At 35.3% G+C, this 23,961-nt stretch overlaps 1 long non-coding RNA gene across 2 annotated transcripts; it reads left to right on the forward strand.

The window, feature by feature from the left end:
- The first annotated feature begins 1,696 nt into the window (after positions 1-1,696).
- On the forward strand, positions 1,697-23,961 carry LOC149918478 (uncharacterized). Of its 2 annotated transcripts, none has more exons than XR_016465500.1 (3): positions 1,697-1,978; positions 3,061-3,134; positions 23,774-23,961. It is a non-coding gene; the product is annotated as an uncharacterized LOC149918478 (long non-coding RNA). The 2 variants fall into 2 exon arrangements; XR_016465501.1 differs by lacking the exon at positions 23,774-23,961 and adding an exon at positions 18,129-18,276.

Raw genomic sequence — 23,961 nt, forward strand, 5'->3', positions numbered from 1 at the left:
AGCTACATAACTAGTTGTGATCACTTGAAAAGGAACAACATAGAAGAGCTTTTCTATGAAATCACCAAGAAGCCAGATTTCAGTTTAATCTGAAGTTGTTTTTTTTTCCCCATTTTTGTCTAGGAATCTGTCCTTTTTAAAAGACTTATCTGAAATAATGAGCAAATGTCTTGCTTAATCTATACTCATTTATATAGGTTCAGGAGTGTGCAGGGCAATAATTTCACTGAATATAAAATGGATGACAAAGTGAGAGTAACACAGGAAGAATTAAAGCAACAGACTGAAAAGTGTGTGGATGCATTTACACCAAAGAGCTAACTGAATTAAAAGAACCTCTACAAACAAACATTTTATAAGTTTTTCAATAGATTTTATTTAAAATTAAGGATTAATTCAGTGAGCTGAATTAGAAAGACTCCTTTGCAAGTAGGTGTCATTCACTTCTTGAAATTGGATTTATTTGCAGGTGATGTCTAATTAAAGTAAAGAATGGCTTTTTGCACTGCAGACCAAAAAAATGAAAAATCCTCTAATCCATATTCAAAACTAAATTACTTATGACAACAGTGCACAGACTTAAACCACTATGTGATACTGCTGCAGTCTGCCCTGCCCTATAGAGAACTGAGTTCAAGATCAAACAGGAATTTTGCTTTGTAGATTGATGAAGGCTGGGAGACTGTTGAAATCTAATGAAAACATTTTCCTCTGGGACTTTTCTGTTCATGTGCAGATATCTAAGACCCACTGTGAGATAATTCAGAGTGGCATGAAGCAGTAAGTTCATGTATACAGAGACTTCCTGCTTCTTGTTGAGCAATGGTGGCAAAGCATTGTAAACGAGGTATTGCATTACATTATGGTATGTAACAAAAGCTTTTTTACAAAAGAGCATAATTGTATATAACTGTGATCTAAAAGAATAAAAAAGAAGAAATACAAGGAAAGCATTTAGATAGTAAAAAAATCCCCATTTAGCACAATAATACACTAATTTCCATCCCATTCTTATGGGATGTGGAAATTACCTTCAATGGTCATAGAATCATAGATCATCCTGAGTTGGAAAAGATCCACAAGGACAATCAATTCCAGCTCTTGGCTCCACGCAGGACCACCCAATGTTTAAACCCTATGTCTGAGAGCATTGTCCAAATGCTTCCTGAACTCTGGCAAGCTTGGTACAGTGACCTATTGCTTGGGGAGCCTGTTTCAGTGCTCAGTCACCCTCTGGTGAAGAACCACTTTGTAATAGCCAGTCTCACCCTCCCCTGTCACAGCTCCGTGCCATTCCTTTAGGTCCTATCAATATCACCAGAGAGAAGACATCAGTGCCTGGCCCTCTGTTCCCTTTGTGAGAAAGCTCTAGGCTGTCATGAGATTCCCCCTTCGTCTCTTCTCTGAGGCAAACAGACCAACTTCAGCTGTTCCTTGTATATGTTCTCCTCTGGACATTTCACCATCTTTATCGTCCTACTTGTTATGCTCCTTGATAGTTTTCTGTTCTTATATTGTGGTGCCCAAAACTGCATCCAGTGCTTGAGGTGAGGCCACACAGTGTATAAAAGAGCAGGACAATCCCTTCCCGTTCCAGGCTATCAGTACTGAGGCTGGTGTATCCCAGGTTATAGTTGGACCTTTTGGTTTCCAGGGCACATTGTTGAGTCATATTCAACTTGCCATCAACTGGAACCCCAAAACTTTTTTCCATTGGGCTGCTTTCCAGCCTATGATACCCAGTCTGTACGTATATCAAGGACTACCCCATCCTTCGTGCATTTGTTCTAGATAATGCAATTTGTGATTGTCCAGCCCTTCAATTTGTCAAGATCTCACTGCAAAGCCTCTCTACTCTTGATGGAGTCAACAACTCCTCCCAAGTTAGCGTTGTCCACAAATTTACACAGTATACTTTCCAGTGGAGCCTAAACTGGAGCTCTGTGGAATCACACAAATGACTGGCCACCACTCTAAGGTAACTCCATTTACTATAACATTTTGCAACTGACCCGTCCATCAGTTGTTCAACCATGGTGTTATGGTTTGTTTGTTTTTTTTTTTTAATCTGTTTTGAACATTTAGTTCAGAAGGATACTGTGAGAAATAGTATCTAAAGCTTTTCTGAAATCCATAAACACTTCACCAGCTGTCTTCTCTTTGTCAAGTAGATGAATAATCTTGTCATAAAAGATTAAGTTTGTTAAACAGGACTTTCCCCTAATGAACCTGAGTTTGATGTTACCAATGACTGCAACTGTCTGTAAGTATTTCTCAATAGCTAGAAATGAACCCTAACTTTTAGAGTGTAGTCTTATTTCAGAAGCAGCTGAATTAGGAGTTGATATGATTGGTCCCTATTTAGCTCTTTAAGTAAAAGTTAAATTTTAAAGCCTGAGGCTACTGAACACAACAGCTAAGCAGGAGGCAGAATTTTAGGGTGGACTCTTGGGTTTTGACTGGTTATGTTATAAAAGGTTTCTGGCTACTAGTGAAGAAGGGCATCATTCTTGTGTGTCTCCTGTGTATTTCTCTGTTTCATTTCCATAATACTCACAAGAAACATGTCCTGATAGCAACATTATGTAGTAGGAATAATTCATTTTTATTGTGTTGTATGGAAGGATTGAATTCTCTTCCAAAATGTGATTTCAAACTTTTGGTTTATGTGCTCTATTTCTCATCACCAGAATTGCTATGAGCTGCAAGCGGCTTTTAAAACAACTTGGACTTTGACAGTATTCTTGGAAAACACTCTGTTAGAGTTCAAGAGACCAACCTTCTATTTCCAGTTCTGTTGCTGGTTTGTTGGACAAACATGATACACTGCATTTAATGTCATTCTGTGTCCTGCTTCCATAATTGTGAAATGAAAATGTTTACTCCCTACCTCATATATTTAACAGTCTGAGACCACTGAAGTATGTTTATTAAGATTAATATCTGCTATTATTTGATTAGATATAGCTTTGACCTGTAAAAAATACTACTTCATGTGTAAGCTATCTTCTCTCCTAAGTTATTGGCAGATTCACTTTTCTTATATGGCTTGTCTTGTAGTTCAAGACCCTATTGTACTGGACAGAAAGAGTGGTCAAGCGTGTACTAAAAATAGAAAACAAGAATGCCCTCAGGTAAGATAACTTTTTTACTATTTAATCTTTTTCAATTTCATAAAAGACTTCATAGAATCATAGAATGGTTTGGGTTGGAAAGGACACCAAGGATCATACAGTTCCAGCCCCCCTGCCACCAACCTCCAGATCTACTAGACCAAGCTGCCCAGGGCCTCATCCAACCTGATTTTAAACACCTCCAGGGATAGAGCATTCACAACCTCTCTGGGCAGCCTGTTCCAGCACCTCACCACTCTCTTTGTAAAGAATTCCCCATGATATCTAATCTAAATCTCCCCTCCTTGAGCTTAAAACCATTCCCCTTTATTCTGTCACTGCCTACCCTTGTAAAAAGTTGATTCCCTTCCAGTTTATAATCCCCTTTTAAATACTGGAAAACTGCAAGAGGTCTCCTTACAGCCTTTTCTTTTCCAGGCTGAACAAGCCCAGCACCCTCAGCTTGTCCTTGTATTGGAGGTGCTCCAGCCCTCCCTTCCTCCCTCTGATCATTTTTGTGGCCCTCCTCTGGGCCCTCTGCAACAGTTCCACATCTCCCTGTACTGGGGGCACCAAATCCAGACAGTACTCCAGATGGGGCTTCATGAAGGTGGAGTAGAGAGGGACAATCACCTTCCTGTCCTTGCTGGCCACCTCTCTTCTGATGGAGCCCAGGATACCGTTAGGAAAGAAGTACCACATGGTCATTTGCTTGCCTCCTCTCACCCCAAGTGGGATGGGGGAGAGAATACAAAGAAAAACAGTTGGACTTGTGAGTTGTAATAAAACTCTTTACTAAGACAGGAAAGAAGGGTGAAAATATAACACTAATGATAATTTTATATGTACACACTGCAAGTGATGCACAAGCAATTGCTTACTTCCCACCAATTGATGTGCAGCCAGACACCTAGCAGCGGCTGCCCACCTGGTCAACTCTCCAATTTTTCATGTTTCTTTTTTTCCCCATGATGTCATATGGTATGGCATATTTCTTTGGCCAGTTTAGGTTAGCTGTCCTGATTCAGTTCCTTCCCAACTCTTTGTGCCCTCCAACCCCCTCACTGGCAAGATAGTACACAAAGCTGAGAAACTGAAATGTCCATGGCTCTGTACAGCACTGCTCAGCACCAGCTAAACCATTGGTTGTTATCAACATTGTTTTTCTCCTAGAGCCTCCTAAAGAATGTAGCATCATATCAGACTCTGAAGGAAAAATCAGCTCTGTCCCAGCAGGCCCCAGGACAGTCTTATAAGTCTTATAAAGTTTGATTCCCAATGCCATTCCGTAACTGGCTTTCTGGAAGAAAAAAAAAAAAAAAAAAGAACAAAAAAAGAAAATGAGAGATACACTAAAAAAGAGTGACAAAACTGTTAAACTAAGTAGTTATGAAGTAAATAGATTTCCCTTTTTTTACTACCTCTGTCAAAACTTCCTCAGACAGGTTTATGGTGTTGTCAGTGATTAGTTAGATAATTAAAAAACCATAAGAATGTTCTGAAGTTGTTGGAAGAGTTAATGTTCACAAATTTAGACTATATAGTGTACATTTTCAGAAATCTGTTTGTGGAAATAGTTATGCATCTCCCTTTGTTGCCAAGTTGAGTTACTTGAGAAAAGAAAAAAAAAAGAATTATTGTGTAATAGACCAGATTACACTCAGTCATGCATCATAATAACATAAATCTGTGCAAATCTGTGAAATTAAAATCAGATTAAATCTCTCAGTCCATGGATGACACAACAATAATAGAAGGGGAGAAGAATTCAGACTGTAGTTTTTACTGATTAGCTTATTTCAAAATGACTTAGTATTTCTGAAGTGGCAGAAAAAAATACATTCATTCCCTGAAGTAGTACAAACCCAACGTATTTATAATACATTTTGAAGATGAGATTTTTGAAATAATCCCATTGATTATTATTATGATTGATTCAATGGGATATATAATGCCATTGACACTAACAGAATAAAGCAGAAGTTATGATTATGATGTATTTATATATTTCAGAAGCCAGCTTTCTACAGAGTTTCTAGACAGAATAAATACAATTAAGTCATGATGGAAGATCTTGGTTCTTAGTTAGAGACACTCAGTTTTCTGAAAGTTAGTGGTTTTATCTTGAAAGACTGTGTTACAATACAAAGGGCAGTTTGGAACTAAGAACCAAACTTCAACTAAAATAAACCTTTGCAAAATACAAAAACAAACAAACAAACAAATAAACAAAACCAATATATTAAAGACATCTAGGCTTCCTTACTCCTCTCAGAAGAGGGTTAATTTGTAAAAATACATATATTGATTTAAATTTGTCATAGGTTGTCATGGGATTGCTTCTCATCTCCAGAGACTGCATATATTCTTAGCTACTTGTCATTCCATTCTAGGCCCCAAAAGAGAGCAAAAAAAAAAAAGATAAAAAGTAACCTGAGAGGCTTGGATTGCATTTTAGCTTGAATAAATGATTGTCCCACACCTACATATGTAGCCTGGAATAAAACAGTTGAGTATCTGTTATCTGTTTTTGCAAATTTCTTATCTACTTCAAGTAAACAGACTTTTATTCACCATCTAGAACTCTGCTGTTGACAAGATCTTACAAATTTCACTGTAGGATTTTTCTTTCACCAGCTTTGCCTGAGTTCCCTAGCAATGCTGTGTGAGAAAGTCTGGGACCTGGTTAAGATACTGCAGAAATATTTGGTATGGGGGAAACTCCTTATCCTTCAGGTCCTGTGCTGTCACCAGAGAGCAGAGATCAGTGCTACCCCTCCTTTCCTCTGTGAGGAGCTGCAGGCCACCATGAAGTCTTCCCTCAGTCTCTTCCTCTGTTGAGATGAACACAGAATTCACCAGTTTCTTTGAAAAAGAGTTCTCATTATACCAGTACCTATATCTATTGTGTTTTATCACAATTAGTTTACTAATTCAAATGCTTATAGGACATGCATGTTAAAAGAAAAAATTAAAGGAGAAAACAAATGATTATTTGTAACTTCAAGAACTGCATGACCTTGAAAATAAATGATCACAAAGGATCTGAAAATACGGTGCAGCATAGAAATGATTTAAAATACTCTTAAAAGAAACAGCTGTAGCAAGATGAGAAGAAAACAGATAATTGACACCAGATGTCCCTCTCAGACAGTGATGAAAGAGTAATTACAGAGGGAAAGATAGCATCCTGCAGGGAGCAGATGAGCTTTACCAGCAGCTCTACAAGGATGCATAGAGACAAACATGACAAGCTTCACCACCTCCTATGACATAAAAAGGGACGCGAAGAAATAATCTTGCCTTATGCATGATAGAGAAAGTCACGAAGACTGTAAGAGGAAAAATACCTGGGACAGATGGCATCACTAGTGATGTTATTAAAGTTGGAGGGAACCCAGTAATCCAACCACAAAGCTAATTAACTTGAACTACAGTGAAAAAAAGTGTCAATGGACTGGAATTATACTATAATCACTGTTCTGCACTGCAAAAATCCCAAGGGTCCTAGGAGACATACAGTCTTCTTATGGACTACCAGCCATTTCTTGTGTTGTTGAGCACATTAGCTGAGCATTTAACTATTGTAACAGCTACAGTTTAACTACCCCAAAATAGATAAAAATATTTCATAAAATATGTTACAAGTTATCATAGTAAACTACTAAAAGCACATCTCCATTTATTTGCCTAGGTTATTAAGTTGCAATACATAAAAAAATAAATTTCCCTTGAATCAAACCCTAAAAAAATAACATAGCACTCCTCATGCACTCCCTAGGGAGAGGATGAGAGTGATCATAAACTACATGTGACAGATGTTATGACTAACATCTGAGTCAGAGTGCTTAAATCTCTACTGGGAAGCAATTACATTACAGAAATGAGGGCGTCCCAAGAATCTGCGCAGACGAGAAAATTATAAGCAAAAAGTAACCTCTGAATATATTTACACGTCCTTTCTGAATAAATGTTGACAACGATTTGTAAGTTTTCAATCTGTAATTGCCAAACTTATCGAATATTTTCTTTAGTATTTTTAAAATGATGCTAGACACTGATCAGATTTGTTCAGAACTTAAGATATTTAATTGCTAGTCACTTAATAATACAGATCTCTAATAAACTCATCTGTATTTAGGAATTGCTGAACAATATTATTCTCCTTGATTACATGCCTGAATCTTGTATTATACTGAAGAAACTAGCTTTCAAATGACCTTTTAAGTTTGTTTTGCTTTTGCTTTGTTTTTTAATTTGATTCTCATTTGTTAATGCTGTATTAATCCAACAAACAACAACAACAACAACAAAAAACAGAATTACTTTTGAAGAAGATTTTCATGACAGTGGAGCACTGTGGGAGTTTCCTTGGGAATGTTTTAATTAATTTTATTTATTTTTTTAATCAGCTAATGTGGGCTTCACCACAGAAAGGTGAAACAATGTTAGAGCTTTTTGCTTCAGTATCAAAATAATTCCTGAGGAACTCTAATTAGATATCTCTTTGTTTACATTATTTTCTAAGGTAGTCTTTGGTAAGAATATTCATTCATAGAACAGTGAGTGCAGAATGTAAATAAAGCTTCCAGGTAACTTTATATAAGGTTAGAAACTCTCCTCAAGGAGCAGTGGGAACATTACTTAGTGATTTGAAGAAATGTTTCAATTTTTACTAATATTGCATTTCAGATGGAAGTGTTGGATTTGGAAACAAATCTTCATGGGTTGAAGAGAGTCATCATAATAGATAGTATCTTTGTTGACAGATCAAGAGATAATGAAAATTATATCTATTCAGTGAGCTACGGATAAAAGCCATGATAAAATGCTCTGGTTATTGTTGTCTATACTTTTTAAAAGCATTGATAAAATAATGTGGATGTTAGTCTAGTATTTATGCTTTCTTGAAAACTTGTATCAATGTGGATGAAAACGCATTTGTGCACTCAAGAACAATTTATAATAAGGCTGTATTTATGCCTTCCGGCAGTGGAATTTTCAGAGGGAAGATTAAAAACCATCAAAAAATGTTTGCAATGATGGCATGAATGTTTCAGATAGGGAGCTCATGCTCTTCAAGTTGCTCTAGACATGGTCTTTAAATAAGCAGGTTTCCACTCTTGAATAGCACCACTGAGTGTACTCCATCAAGACAACTGGCAGTCCAAACAAAGCACATTATCAAACACGTGTGAGATGGTAATTATGCAACTGTCATTAGTCAAATCAGCAGCTGTTAGAAGAAAACTAAGTGACAGATGGAAACATTCTTTTTCTTTTCCTTCCTCCTCTTCCATTTCCCTCCCTCTCTCTGCCTAGATGAGACCCTTCTTTAAAATTGGAACTGCCTGAGAAAGTAGGGTATTAAAGATGAATCACTTTCTTGTAATTTGTGTTCAGCTTTGAAAACGTGTGCAAAATAGGTAAGTAATGAACAACATTGCCCTCTGATGGACTCTGTTTCGTTCTCTCAGGATTAAATTTGCACAAAATAATTTCATTTAAGGTTTTGTAAGGAGAAAGAGAAAACTACTCAAAGAAGTAGATCTGAGCTGCATCTTTCAAAACAAATTTACTTGATTTTATGAAATGTGTTGAAGCCTGCCTGAAGTAAAAGCTCCTCTCAAGTGACTGCCTAGGTGGACTCCAGTATATATTTCCTTTTAAGCATGCAACTTATGCCTTTGAGAAGCCGTAAGATTTCAATGAGACCAATTAAATTTAAGAAAACAGTTAAATGTTAAGCCAGACTTGGGCCTCATAATAACAGTAACTTTCTCTTAGTTAACATGCGATTGGGTGAAATGAGAGCTGACCAAATCAATGCCAGAAAATCATAAAGAAAAAATGAAAACTGTTTCAAAATTTTTTGTCTCTAAAAGACCTGAAACAGAAATACCAAAATAGATTAACAATTGCTGTTAATATATTACTGACCAATCAAAACTGTGAAATATCAGATTTCCAAGAATCCAAAGAAAAATAATGAAATTCAGGGCAGTTTAGAAACTTATAATATACATTCTCTTATCCACAACTAGTAATCTGCATGTGGATTTTGACTATACCAAAACTAAAAGCTCAAACTGTTTATAATCAGCATTGAATCCTAGCATTCAAACTTGAGATTTCCCTTATTATGAAAATCAGTATCAATGGTGGCTGTCAATATGAAATAGATTTCTGGGTTTCTCTCTTTCTTCCAAATCTGTGTAACCACTCATAAACCAGGAACATAAAATTAAGAGATATATTTATGTGCTTTTCTATTATTCACATGGTCATAAAACTACTATCAAAAAAGAAATAAATGATGCTCAACAGAAATACTAAATAACTAAGTAAATAAGACTTAGATGAAAATGATACCACTGGAGCATTTTACTTTTTGATTCAAAGGGTACTGATAATTTGTTTACATGCAGCACATTGAATCAGAATAGGGTGATCAAGCTAGCTTGCCTTTGAAGTCATCTTTGGCATTTCCATCATTACCAAATCTGACTCAGTGAATGAAGTTGGCAGTGAATTCCAGCCTCACTGAAATTCATGGAAAAATCTCCATTGGTTTTAGTACATAACTATTTCTTCATGCCATGTTCTTATGTCTTGAGAACAGTCAGTATTAATGAGGTCCTATTCCTATGCCTCTGCCACCACCACTATCTTTTTTCCCATTCTTTTTAATATCTAGTGCATATTGCAATCTAAAACTAACAAACCAAAAGCTCTGGAAATAACAATATATATACACTGTTTGTTTCATGCACACATGGAAAAATTATGAGCTACACAAAGAAGAGGTGAATCACATGAGAAAGGTAAAATAGATTCAATTCACCATGCTGGTGATCTGAGGAAATGTTTAAACATAGAGCTATTTTCAAGGGTCTCATCATGAATTTTCATTTTGATTTATCAGTTTTATTATATATATATCCTTATTCTCAAAAGCTAGATTTCCATGATAGTAATTCTTTGTAGAAAAACGCATCATAAAGTCTCTTCACAGCCTAGTTCTTTATATATCTCCTATGGGTGGATGTATTCACAAAAGCACAAATACAATGACTGAATGTTGAAGAGGAAATCTAAATTTTGACTGTTTCTGGTCTGTAGTGTGATTGAAGTAATAACTATATATTTATATTTGCCTTTCCCACTGAGAAAAATGTGTGTACAGGCTGGAATACTAGTAACAGCAACATGAAATGGAAATTTTCATATTCTTTTTTCAATCTTAAGTTTTGTGAAATAACAACATGAATGTTTATTTGTTCTTATTTTAAATGTCCACAGCATGAAATATTTTCATATTGCAATATCTGCTTTCTAAAGAATCTTGTTTATTGCTGATGTTTGAAAGTTCTGTCTTTTTTAGGATCAGAAATCATCAAATGGACTTAATGAGCAGGCTTTTTTAGGTATACAAATGAAGTGACAATCAAAAATTTTAAATAGTCTTAATAGACTTATTTTTTCTTTAAAAAAAGTCAGTAAATTACTCAATTTGAAGATACAAATTAATACATTCCTTTTTAAATGATACCAACAGCCTCGTAGCCTTATTGATATATAAGACATGTTTTTAGCAAAGCAAATATCTTTTGTAAGATATCTCTTAATATTAGATCAGCTACTATTTCAGGAAAGATTGCTGATCTCTGTTTTACTGCATCATGCAGTTTAATTTATGTTCACAAACTAATGAAAGAGGAGTAGACAAGTTGCCTGAATATTTGGCTGATTTGATTCATGGATGTCAAGAGGTGATTTTATTGATCTTGTTTATAATTTCAACCTCAAAGAACTGCTCGAGTCTGCATAAGATCTCAGTATGTCAGGATAGAAACTAGAAGTGACGAAGCAATCTTTCTGGTACCTTCATTTACCTACACAAATTTTCAAATAGAGAATTACTTTAGGAAATATGAATAATTTTGTTTTGTATTATTTCTGTTAGTTTCTTAATTATCTGGAACTTCAGCATGGTTTTATTATTAGTTTATCATCAAACATTATTTTTTACATAGAGAAGTATAAAATGTCAGTAAGCATCTTAGTGAAGATGTAGCTGTCTTGTCAGTGAATCAGCTCAGTAATTCATTTATCTGTAATAAGATTATATTTCAAGCTTTTAAAAGCTCTGCTTTCAATTTATTTGGAAGTCAAGTCAGATATCTTATACAGCAAGAGCTCTTTATGTTAGATTTATATTTAGTTCCTTTGATAACTGAGGTGTTGGATGCCTAGTAAACCTAAAACATGAGGAGTGATTTAGGTCATGGTTTCACTGCAAAAAATACTCTTTGAATCATCTTTGACAGTTTTATAAGTCGTCTTATATCAAAGCCATCAATGAAGCACAGCTCATTAACTGAAAGAACATCTAATTGCCCTTCCTGTACAAGCCTCAAAGTTAGTGTTCAGATTTTTTCCATCTTGCAATGGCATGGAAGTGCTTGTCTTTGTAACAAGTGATGCTCTGAAAGCAAATGATTCATACATTTCCATACTGGAGGCTGGGAAGACAGCAAGAGCACGTCCACACTTTTTACATATCTAAGGAAGATATTTCAGAGACTTTAAAATGGCTGCTCTTTCTTCAGTCCCATTAAACTTATCAATTACAAAAAAAAAAAAAAAAAAAAAAAAAAAAAAGAGGAAGAAGAAGAAAGAAAAAAAGAAAAAAAGGGAAGTAGCATTTTCTTATTTTGCTTGAACAAGTCTAACCTATGCATGTTGACACTTTTTATTAGTGTAGAATTTGAGTTATCGCTACTTTCAAGGAACCTTGAAAACTTTGTTTATCAAGAGCCACTTTCAAGTACATGCATTTTTAGTCTTACATTAGAACTGTGAATGAATGCAACTTAGTCTTGATCTTATGCAAGACGTGTGCTAACTTTAAAAAGTTTTAAATAAGTACATAGGTTAAAAATCAATTCTATTTAGAAAATGAAATAGTCAGATATCTCAGTTGTGAATGTGGACTGTGCTCTTTCTTAAAAAAAAGTTAAGAATAAAAAGAAATATATTACTTCTCACTAAATCATGTTGTGCTGTAAATATAGCACAAGTGGGGTTCAAAATTTGAATAGAAAAAAAAAAGATACTCTTCATTTAATAAGGAAATGTAGCATAAACTCAGAGGTTAGTATGTATCTTTCTAAATTCAACAGAACCACTTTTTCCTATGAGTAAAAATGGATAGTATAGATACTGTGACAGTAGTAATTCCTGATTTTCTATATTCATAAAATACTTTAGCATTATAAATCAAGTGGCTTTGAACATACATTGTATGTTAGCTTTCAATAACTGAAAATTCAGTGATTTTATCTAGACCTATGATTTACCTATAGTTGTCAGTATGAATAAACTGAAAAACTGAAAATATCTATTAGAATTGAAAAATATAGTGAAAATCTACCATTTATTTATAATGAAGGAGTCAAACTGGTTATGCTGCATTGTTTTTTTATTTTTCGTCTTGTATTAGAGACAGAAGGTAACAGACAGGAATTTTTTTTGCCTTCAGCAAGACTGTTTGCAGCAAATCCCACAACTCTTCACATCTCAAGGCAATATAATTGAAATAAGGCTTAATACATATAAACATAGTACAGACATTAACATTTTCAGTGGAAATGAAAAAGATTCAAGTCTGATTAAAAGCAGAAGTCCTCTAAGTGTTACTGAATAAATGTGAGAAAAGATAAAATAATTATTTATTGCTAAGGTAAGTGAAATAAAACAGAATGCTAAGATTATAGGGGGAAAAAAAAACAAAAAACAAAAAACAAAAAACAAAAAACAAACAAAAAAAAAACAACTAAGAACAAAAAAAGCAAATTATTTCATTAAAATTGTTCTTTCTATCAATGACTTCCAATAAGAAAATAGTTCATACTGTTCATGCTTCAATAAAGTGACCAAGCTGGCAGAAAGCAAACCTACTGCTTCACCAGAGAGCTAAGGAAATAATCCATTGGGTCCAGCTCACATTCAGTCAAAGGGTGTGAACATGAAGGTGACTTGTGGCTCTGATCATTGTACCATGAGCTATGAAAACATTCTGAAGAAAATTAAAAGCAGAAGTTATTTGCAGGATGCTTTGCTTGAATTCTGTTAACTTCATCTCTGTTGTGGTGTACTCACCAAATCTATGACAACAGGAATTTCAGGGAAGACATTCCTTTGCCACATATGTGCCTGAAAATCTATTCAGTATTAGTTGCAGAGAGAAGTGAGATGAGCAGTTCTGCACAAGCAGTGAATGCTGGCTTGACCTTGTCATGAGATTTTACTTCTAGCGAAAAAACAGCTTTTAGCTGAGGAATGGTTTTTCATGAACTACCCCCATATTTTGTGATGATAATCCAAACTAAACATGCAAACAAACAACAAAACAACAACAAAACCACAACAGAAAAAAATTAGGGGCTAGTATCACTCTGAACATTGATTTTTCTCTCACTATCTGATGCTCACTTCCAAGGTTCCATATATTAAACAACATCCATTTTGCACTATCACTCTGGCTTACCCCAGCATCTTAAATCATTTAGTACATACTATGGAGGTCTACAGCTTTAAGAGATTTGATGGAAGGAACAGATAAGTTTGAGTGACAATGCATTTTGCTTCATCATAAGAAATATTAAAAACAAAGTTTTTCTATAATATTAATTCAGTGATATATTTCATAGAATATACACACATCAAATACCTCCTGAGTTGTAATTTCCTGATGGAGAGGCAGGATAAATCTACAAATCTGTAAGAGAATGTCCTTGAGTTTTGGGTTTAGGTTCTCCGCAATTACTTGGCATTGCATTCATAATAAATAATACAGAATGAAGCAGGAAAGTGCTGTTCTGCATTCACTTAGAAACATGTGCTTTGCAGAGTTGTCTTGGAGAAAAACATGAGATAAGAGTATTGATCAGCGAACAAATAATTTCTCTCTTGATCCTGTAATGATCATACTACAGCTTCCATAATGATTTCATAAAGACTTTTGAAATACCTGCAGGAGAACTTTCCTTAACTAATTCACAGTGAAAGTGATAGTGTATGTATACACTGAAATGTATTCAGATGAAAAATACATCTGAGAGACCAGGATCTGGACATGTTGCATAAGCACAAGAAAGACCAATTCCAATGAATATTGGATTCCTTGTACCTTATTCCCTCAATCAATGTGAAGTAGTGTTGCAACAGCCATTGTGCCAATATCCCACAAGTCATTGAAGTAATATTGTACTTACAGAAAATAGTATACTATATCTGATTTTGGTTTTGAGTGCTTAAAATTTCTGGGAAAATAACAAGCAGATATTGCCCAAATGTTGTTAGTTCGAGTAACTTTTAAGAAGACGTGATGTATTTTATTTCCTTGAATTATTTTTCTACTTCTTTTGTAACTCTTAAGAGGAATTTTAATATTTGTCTTTGTTTCATCTGAGATGAAATTGTTTTCTTTTGGTTCTGGGAGAAAGACAATGTTGATAACACACTGTTTCTCATTTCTGCTAAGTTGTGTTGTACAGAGCCAAGGCCATTTGCAGCAAAGAGCTCAAGGTGTTGTGAGGGAGCAAAATTAGGACAGCTGACTTAAACTGGCCAAAGGGATATTCTGTACCATGCGACATCATGCTTATGGAGTTTTGAAGAGAATGGGAGTTCATTTCATTGTCTTCAGCTGCTCGAGGTCTAGCAGGGCATCATTCAGGGGATGGTGAGCAATTGCTTGTACACCACTTGTTATATCCATTTATATCTATGCACAGTTATAACAAATACCCTTTTCCTTTTGTCTATCTTTGGAAATACTTTTATCTAAACCCTAAAGTACTGCTTTTTTTCTTTTTTTTTTTTTTTTTTTTTTTTTTTTTTTTTTCCATCCCACTGGGAAGAGGGGGAGTGAGCAAATGACTGTGATGCTGAGCCACCTGTCGGGTTAAACCACAGCAGTATTAAGCAGGAAGCCAGAAATACCAAACACAAGGAGAATTCTGGAAAAAGATTTAACCAAAAGTTATATTTTCAGTTCTTTCCCTTCAGGAAACTGCATGATTTGATTTTGCTAGAGAAACTCACGTAAACCTTCCTGTGAAGATTAAACTTTTCTGCAGTTTCCACCACAGTAAATGTAACAACATTTTGATATTAATAATAATTCTAATGCCAGAACTGATCAAACTGGGATATTTTATTTCTATGAGAGTTACTTTTCATAACCAATATGTCACACACTCTCATTAATTTGTTTGGAGGAAATATATTTCCATTGTTTAATGCAGTTCTCTTCATGGTTGAGAATATCTGTTTTGAAGTAATCTAGATAGAGCTTGTTCTGCTGCCAATGGATCTGTGACTTCCATTATTATTAACATAAAAGGTTATCTGTTTATTACATCATTTGAATATCTGCATGAATCATCCTAGCATTAAAACGACACAAGAAAGCAGAATCACTCCTTGTTTCATTGCTGAAACTGGAAATTTTCAGTTTCATAAGATTCAAAAGCAAAATAGGATCAGTGATTTATAAATCACTGTTTCCTATCTCCTGCAGCTCCTTCAACAGCATCCAGATCTATAAATGCAATAACGCTGACAGAAACAATTAGAAGCTGTCAAAGTAGTCATTCTTTTTTTGATCTGTCGTACCTCTTGAAAGCTCCTTTTTCACATAAATCAAATTTATATGAAAACACAAATCTGTCTTGGACATGTAGGCATATTTTCCAAACCTTTAGTCATACAATATACAGATTGTAGAGCTACCTAATATTCAGTCCAATGGAGAAGATTTCACTCTGGTGCAGAGCTCAGCCTCAGTTTGGGCTAGGTCTAGGAATTCTGCATAAAGGCATTTAATGAACCAGCCATCCCTGATGCAGACAATGGCTAATTCCTTGTCCTAGGGGACCAAACAGTATTTGAGATATTCAGTATTTTGTGGTGCATAGGAATTAATTCCAGATAATGTCAAAGGAGAATATTTAAATCTAATTATTTATTTTGCTACTAATATCACCAACATTCTTTAGTTCTGAAATTTACAAGACTATAGCTAAATTATATCAAACGTGAAATAGAAGTAAGATTACTAACCAGTCAAATGCATTGTTATTGTGTGGTATTCCTGCTGTACTCTCTTTTTAATATGTAGTTAGAAAACTAAGAATCTAAATTTTCTATCGTTACAAAATATTTCAATTTAGTCTTCTTGAGGTGGTGAAATTTTCTGTTCAAATTTTACATTTGCTGCAGATTTTAAAAGATCTCTTCTGATAATGTTTCATCTGTAAAAATAGTGATGTTGATCAAGAGAGATAAGTTGGATTTTTACTATCTGATCCATGATTTAAACCTCAAGGGAGTTTCACAGCCTTTTCTTAGCATTTTAATGTCTTTTCCATATCTCTATCTGTAGTTGACTTAAGTTTCTTTTTCTAAATACTCCTGGAATTTACACTGATGTTACATCAAAGACCTCTATCTGGGGTCAGTCTTCCACTGAGACACAGTGTGTTCTCAAAACCATTTAATAAATGAAGAATAAACGAGAAAAAGAAAACGGTCAGTAAAACAATGAAAAGGACAGATGATGTGTCACAAAAATGTCTGCAGCGATTGCTTAACTGCTCTCAGAGAAGTTTTCAATACTGCAAGAGAGAGGACAGAAAAAAAAATAGTATATATTCATATGCTCTCCAGAGTGGAACTTGAACACAGAAATTCAAATACATTCTCTTCTGAGAAACAGGGGAAGAGGAAAAGTGGTTGAAAGTATTCTAGATATTTTCTGTCTATGCCCTATGGCACAGTAATGGTCTATGCCCTTTCTGCTAACCTGCCTTGCCCTAGTACTTAATTCTGCTCTTCCTCAATTTGCAACATATAAACTTGCAGAAAATAAATATACCAAGGTTGTGATCTTTGGAGGGCTCCCTCTCAATGTGATGACTGTGCTGATTCAGGAACGTGAAAGCCATTTCCTCCCACAACCCACATTTTTCCTTTCACTCAGTCCCTCTTCTACATCTCCCCCATTCTTTGTGTGCAGAACTACAACCGTCGGTGCTGACAAAAAATCTGTGGGCTGCAATGCCACTGCAAACACTGAAAACTGTGTTCTAGGCACGCCCTTACAAAAACACATATATAAAAGAGGGATTAAATCAAATTTGGGTGCCTTTTGTTGGATCTGCAGTGTTCAGATTTTCAGGATAGACCTGGGTTACTTTTTTATTTATTTAGAGAAAGTGATATTTTAGAAAAAGACTTGTACAGTATTCATGAGTTGGATTGTAATGTTTTGCTCCTTTCCGTGTAAATACCTTTGACATTTTTGTTGTTAGATCTGCTGATTTGAACTGTTTCACTGGGATATTTATGTAAGAATCCTATTAAAAACTTCCAGTCATCTTTTGTGCGGCTGGAGCTTCTGTAGCTGTGGTGGCTTCATCACATTCCCAAAGACAGTGAGGGAAGATCCCAGGCACCCACATGCACAGCATTAGGGGGAGTCTCAATTGGTGTAGAAAGTCAATTCTAGGTTACATTCTATCTTTTCTTAGGAGGAGTACTGGAGGGTCCTTCTGTCTTGTTCCCTGATGCTCCTGGTTGTGTGGCTGTCAGTTTAAACTGACAAAGAAATTAACTTTATCCCACCAAAAACCAAGGCACTATTCCAATGGTACATCATACTCTCAGAAATGATCTTTTTATTTATACCTAATCTATATCTACTGTACTATTACTGCTTTCCTGTCACTACACTCTGTGATAAATATTGGAAAGTTGCTTTAGGGTGTCCATGGTGCCTTCTTTTCTCAAGGCTGTCTTGGCCCAACTCTTTCACCCTTTCTCATTAGATGTGCTCCAGATCTCTGATCATCTTTGTGGTCTTCCTCTTAGCCCAATGTAATATATTCCTGTCTTATGCTGCAGGCTTCTAACATGCTAGCATCTCTCTTTTTGTTACTTCTACAGCTAGATGTGGAGCCAATGACCCCAACACTTTTGAACGCAATCATCCAGTAAATTCCTTATCCACCAAGTATCCGTTCATCAGCTCCATGTATCTCCAATTTGGAGATGAGAATGTCATGCAAGACAGTCTTAAATGCTTTGCACAATACCAGGTAGTAATTAAAAAATAGTAAGTTCAGAAGTAACTTGAGGTCAAGTTCATTTTTTGCCTAGGATTTATTTATGTTTCTGAATCTGACCTATAATCTGTTTTAGGCAAAATGATCCTCAAATATTTTATAGCAAAAGCAAATGATAGTAACCTCAGACTTTTAACATTTTTAAACTTTTGTGGTTTTTTTTGTTTTTTTTTTTTTCTCCAGGATGGCCTTTCCTCATTCAGTTTTCCAGTATAACTCCTCAGCCACCTGCTGTGCCTTTCTGTCTCTCACATATATATTAGTAATTTATTGCCATAGTAGAACTATTAATCAGGATTATTATGACAGCACCTCCCCTGTGTTAGACAGTGTACTTATTTTGCAATAGACAACTAATATCTCATATAGTTTCTATCAAGCTTGAGAACGGTGCAGTGTTAGGAAAGAGATGCTACCTCTTTGAGAGCACAATGCAGATTTTTGGAGAATAGAGAGAATAGTTTAATTAGAGTGTACCACTGAGAAAGAAGGAAAGGAGTTAGAGAAGAATTAGAGGGACAAATATTGTATGGAAGAAGACGGAGGCAGGAGAAAGATGAGTATAACTACAGGAAAAGAGTATAAAAAAAGCAAAAAGTAGGTAACAGAAGAATAAACAGGAGAGGCCTGGAGAGAACAGAAGCCAGTGCAAGACAAAACAAAAACAAAAACAAAAACAAAACAAACAAACAAAAAAGAAAAGCAAAAAAAAAAAAAAAAAAAAAAAAAAGCCTGAATAGTTAAAAACATAAATTTCCCTAACATGCTAGCATCCCTCTTGCATCCCTCTTTTGGTTACTTCTGCCACTTACTGGGATCTGATGGAGCTTTTCCTTATCACATCCTGCACTGCTTGGTCTACAGGGCCAAACTAACCTTTAAACTAATCTCTCTATATTAAATAAATTAAATATTCCCCAACTCCCCACTGCTATATGATAACTTCTCCTGATTTGACTTACAAGCAAATTATTATTCCCAGTGAAGGGAATCCAGTTTCATCATTTAAGTGAAAAGCCTTCATTAGGGAACAAAGTTTTGCCAGTCAGCTGATGATGCATGCTGGACACTGACAAAACTAATACAAAGCTGTGTTTCTTGCACAATATTCTTAACATAGGTTCTAACACTGACTTAGTGCATAGTAAGAAAGAGGTAAGACCAGTAATACAACAAACATGTTCTCTCTACATTTCCATACAGTTCATCAGGAACAAATGTTTTAGGAATGTAACTCGGTGAAAAAAATAAAAAAAAACAAACAGAATTTTTCAAACATTTTTATTTAACTATTTGGATCACACTAAAAAAAGTCTTGCAGCATTCCAGCAAATACTAATTTATAAAAAGTTTGGAGAAGTTAGGCCTTCACTGAAGATTACCTGGATTTGGATTAACTGTGTTAATTCTTCTTGTCACGTGACATGTAAGAAGACACAGCTTTGCACAGTTCCAGAAATAATGAACACCTTGCAGGACTGTACAGTCAAGTTTGCTTGCAAATGTTGTAATATTAGTGTGCTTAGATAATCTAACCATGATGCCTTTAGTAATTTGGACAATACCAAATTTATTCTTCTGAATTACTTTTCTTTTATCAAGAAGACTTTCTTTTAGCCACTCAAGACTATGAACTGGAATATTGCAACAAAATGCTACAGACGCTTTTGTGACATATGTAAATTTAAGCAGTCTTAATTGCACAGAGTAGTAATGACTGCAATTTGATTTAAGTGTTCTCTGCAGTAAAAAAATCTTTTGTGAATTACTCAGTGAATAATGCATGCCATTGAGCATATTCTAGTGTTCTGAGTTCATCTCCAGAACTGTATAAAATTCAGCCACTCAATTACTTGTTGTAAATTATTTGTTCATCTTATTTACAGGCATTCTAAATATTGTGAGGTTAATATTCTGCAAGAAGTTTATTTTTTACTGGTTTTCCATCTTTTAATTTAACAGAGCACTGAAAGATTTTCATACCATTACTTGCAATCCATGCTGTAAATAAGAATAAGGAGAGAAAAATATGAATGAGATAATTCTGGACAGAGTGATATAATCTCTGTCAGTCTCTAGAATAATCTTTGCCAGGCTATTAGTGGATACACAGGTGAGAAGAAATCTGCTTAATGTTACAAATTTGCCTGAAATGACCCTTTTAAGGGTTGTGTGAGCAAGATGAGGCTAACACTGTATTTCTTCCATGATATTTGTTTAGAAAGTATGTCCTGAAAATTGTAATTATATAGAAATATCTTAGGACTTTTAATAGTAAACACTGCTCTTTAAAAGCAGTTTAGAGCAGTCCTGAGGAAACATTCACCATTCTTAGACTGAAGTATAAACTTTGGTCAACACAACTAATCCAGTATACAATGCCATTTAGAAAGATGCCATAATCTGAGGGAGAGGAGAGAAAGCTTCCTGGAAAAAGCTCCTCTACTAATCACATTCACTGCTCAGGGATTACGTAATTCCACTGCATCTTCAGGACTTCAGAGCTAGAGGAAAAAATACACATCTAGCAGTACAAAAGTCAGAGACACATTTTGGTTGATTATATAAAGTATGAAATATTATTGTCAATATATAATAAAAGACCGTAGAAATTCAAAAATTACTTAAAGTCAAACTGAAAAGGACTAGCAGGGAAAAATAAATAGACCAGAGAGAGACTGTGGGTGAATGTGTCTGCTAACCGCATGGGAACAATCCCACACACTGTCTGCAGACTAGTAAGGACATTCCAAGGAGCCCTTTTCCAGTTCAGCTTCAAATGATCTCTACTTGTCACAGCTGACATGCTTTAGGTCAGCAGAAGGTGTATGTAAAGTGCCCTTCTTTGCAAAGCTGTACTAAGCACGTAACATTTGAGGAAGATTGGCCTGGCAGAGTTCACTTTGTTAAGCTTCACAGAAGTGCTAGAAAACTTTTGGAAAGAAGATGTGGCTTTCCTAATTCGAGAAATCGATGTACAGATAACTTGTAGAGATCACGGAGAAAACTAATCTCAGCTGGCACCAAGAAGGGGACATTTCAGGGATGAATAGATTTAGAGAGACTATACTGTAGTTCCCTACATTAGGTTGCAAAGGAAAGCATCCAGGTGGGTTTTGGTTATCTCCAGAGTAGGAATCTCCACACCCTCTCTGGGCAGCTGGTTCTAGTGTTCTATCAATCTCAATGTAAATAAGTTTTTTCTCATGCTTGTATGGAATTTTCTGTGTTCCACTCTTTGCCCTGTTGCTGGGCACAACTATAAAGGGCCTGGCCCAATTCTCTCTACCAGCCCTTTATATACTTAGAAGTATTGCTAAGATCTCCCGTCAGTCTCCTCTTTCCTAGGCTGAACAGTCCCAGCTCTCTCAGTCTTTCCTCATAAACAAGATGCTCCAGGACCCTCATCACCTTTATAGAGCCCCACTAGACTCTGCCTAGTAGTTCCCTGTTTTGATACTTATTCATGAAATTACAAAATTGCCTGAAATATTATTTATGCAGTTCTGAATCATTGTGCATAAGTGGGAACAGGCTGCCCAGGGATGTGGTGGAATCACCGGCCCTGGAGGTGTTCAAGAAACATTTAGATGTTGTACTGAGGGACATAGTTTAGTGGAAAATATTAATGATAGGTAAACAGTTGAACTGGATGATCTTGAAGGTCTTTTCCAAGCTTGGTGATTCTATGATTCTATGAAAGTTTTAAGGAGAGTTCCTAGATGGTCTTGAAAAGAATGCAAAGTTTTGAGAGGTGTATGTAAATATATTCATATGACTGAAGTATTTTGTTGCATGCTTACAAATGGTCTGAGAATTTGAATATTAATTCAAAAGTATATGAGCTGAAAGAAAAGGAACCAGTCACAAGAATTGATGACACATACAAACACATTAAAAGAAAAATCCGATGAATGGTCAAAGTTTACGAGCATACTAATGAATAAGATGCATTTTTTTGTGTAAATTTAGGAAAACAGAACTAATAATGAAGAAAAAGATTTCATTTAAGCAGTATCCAGTCACATGAGGACAAAACTCCAAATGGAATTTTAGATGAAAGAAAAATTCTGCTAGATGAGATATAGAGTCTAACATAATAGAATTCTTTTTACTTATATAAAACTGAACAACGCCATTCTAATAATACTATACTGTAGTTCTTATAAAACAAATTTCAGCACCACAGGAAAATAATGCAAGCAGATCCTTTTATCTTTTTCTTTTTTTTTTATTATTCAGAGCCTGAAGAAACAGATAAAAACATGAACTCTCCCTTGAAAGTCTTTAATTAAAGAATGTATTGACTATATTTCAAGAAGCAGCATGGAAAATAAAGTTAGTATAATAATCTGCCAGGCATAAATTACCATTGTGCAATTCACAATGAATTCTTTTGCTTATATTTATTCATTTTTGTAAGTTTTCTTTCACCAAGACTCAACAAACATTTAGGAAATAAACATTTGCAGTACTCAAATGTTAGCTTAGTAGCAAAATTTATGGAAAGACAAACTCTCGATAACACAAAAAAAACCCACAACACCTCAGAATAAATGTAAAAGTGTTTCTCAACTCTTTTGTTCTCTTAGTGAGTGTAATTGGCATAGGATGCATTGGTAATGATGCATAATCTTGGACTATTTATGCCAGCTTGACTTTCTTTTCTTATTCTTATGAAAAATAGCCAAGTGAAAATGTTTTTGATATAGTGTGCAATTATGTTTTATTTATCCTACTGTGTATCTAGGGCACCAACGGTGTGTGTTTGTATATAAATATTTATGTGGAGCTATGTATGAGATCAGCATCATCAAGTGAGATCAAAATCTCAATATGTTTTCCTCCACTCTAGCATGATGTCATGGTTTTGTGATTTTTGGTTTTTGATATTCCACATACATCATGTAGTGCACTGGGAGTTAAAGTGTTAATGCTCTGAGGACCTGTCCCTGTACATTTCAGAAGTAATAGGATCTGGTTGGGCAGTCACTTACTACCTTGCAGGGGGATGCTGGAGTGTGCTTTCCTAGCCGTACCAAGCTTTTCAGGTTTGGATCGGTCTCAGGAATCTCTCTCTCTCTCTCTCTCCTATTTTATTTGATTTATTCGTCTCAATTTCACTTAGATTGTATTATATTGCATTATCTTGCATTCTGATATCATAGTAAAATAAGTTTTCCTCCATAGATCATTGCTGCTGTTTCTTTTTTCTTCCTTGAGCCAGCTCTGGTTTCCCTACCCTATTTTTCCCCTTTCCTTCCGATTTTGTGGGACCAGAAGGGGTCCCAGGGACCTACTGCTCCCTGTAATGGGCATAGATTGATCTAGTTAACTCTGTGACACATGAAAGTGGCCAAAAACTGTAATATATAACTACCTAAAAACTATTTTTTAATCAAGTTAATGACAGATATTTGAAGCATATCATGTCCATAAGTAAACATTCTGTTTATTTCCTTTCAGTGTTTAAAGGCAGTCTTCAGTGTACTCTCAGAACAGCAAGAAAGAAAAGTATCAATCTCTGAAAAGAATGTAGAAATTCTGGTGTTTTTCACTCCAAAGTCTGGAAACAGGACAAGATCTAAATTGCCCCGTATATGCAACTTCAAGATGACCCTGATCCCCAGCACTGGTCACTGTGATCTGAGTCC

This window comes from Phasianus colchicus, chromosome 3, assembly GCF_987193195.1.
Source record: "Phasianus colchicus chromosome 3, bPhaCol1.hap1.1, whole genome shotgun sequence".
NCBI lineage: Eukaryota > Metazoa > Chordata > Aves > Galliformes > Phasianidae > Phasianus > Phasianus colchicus.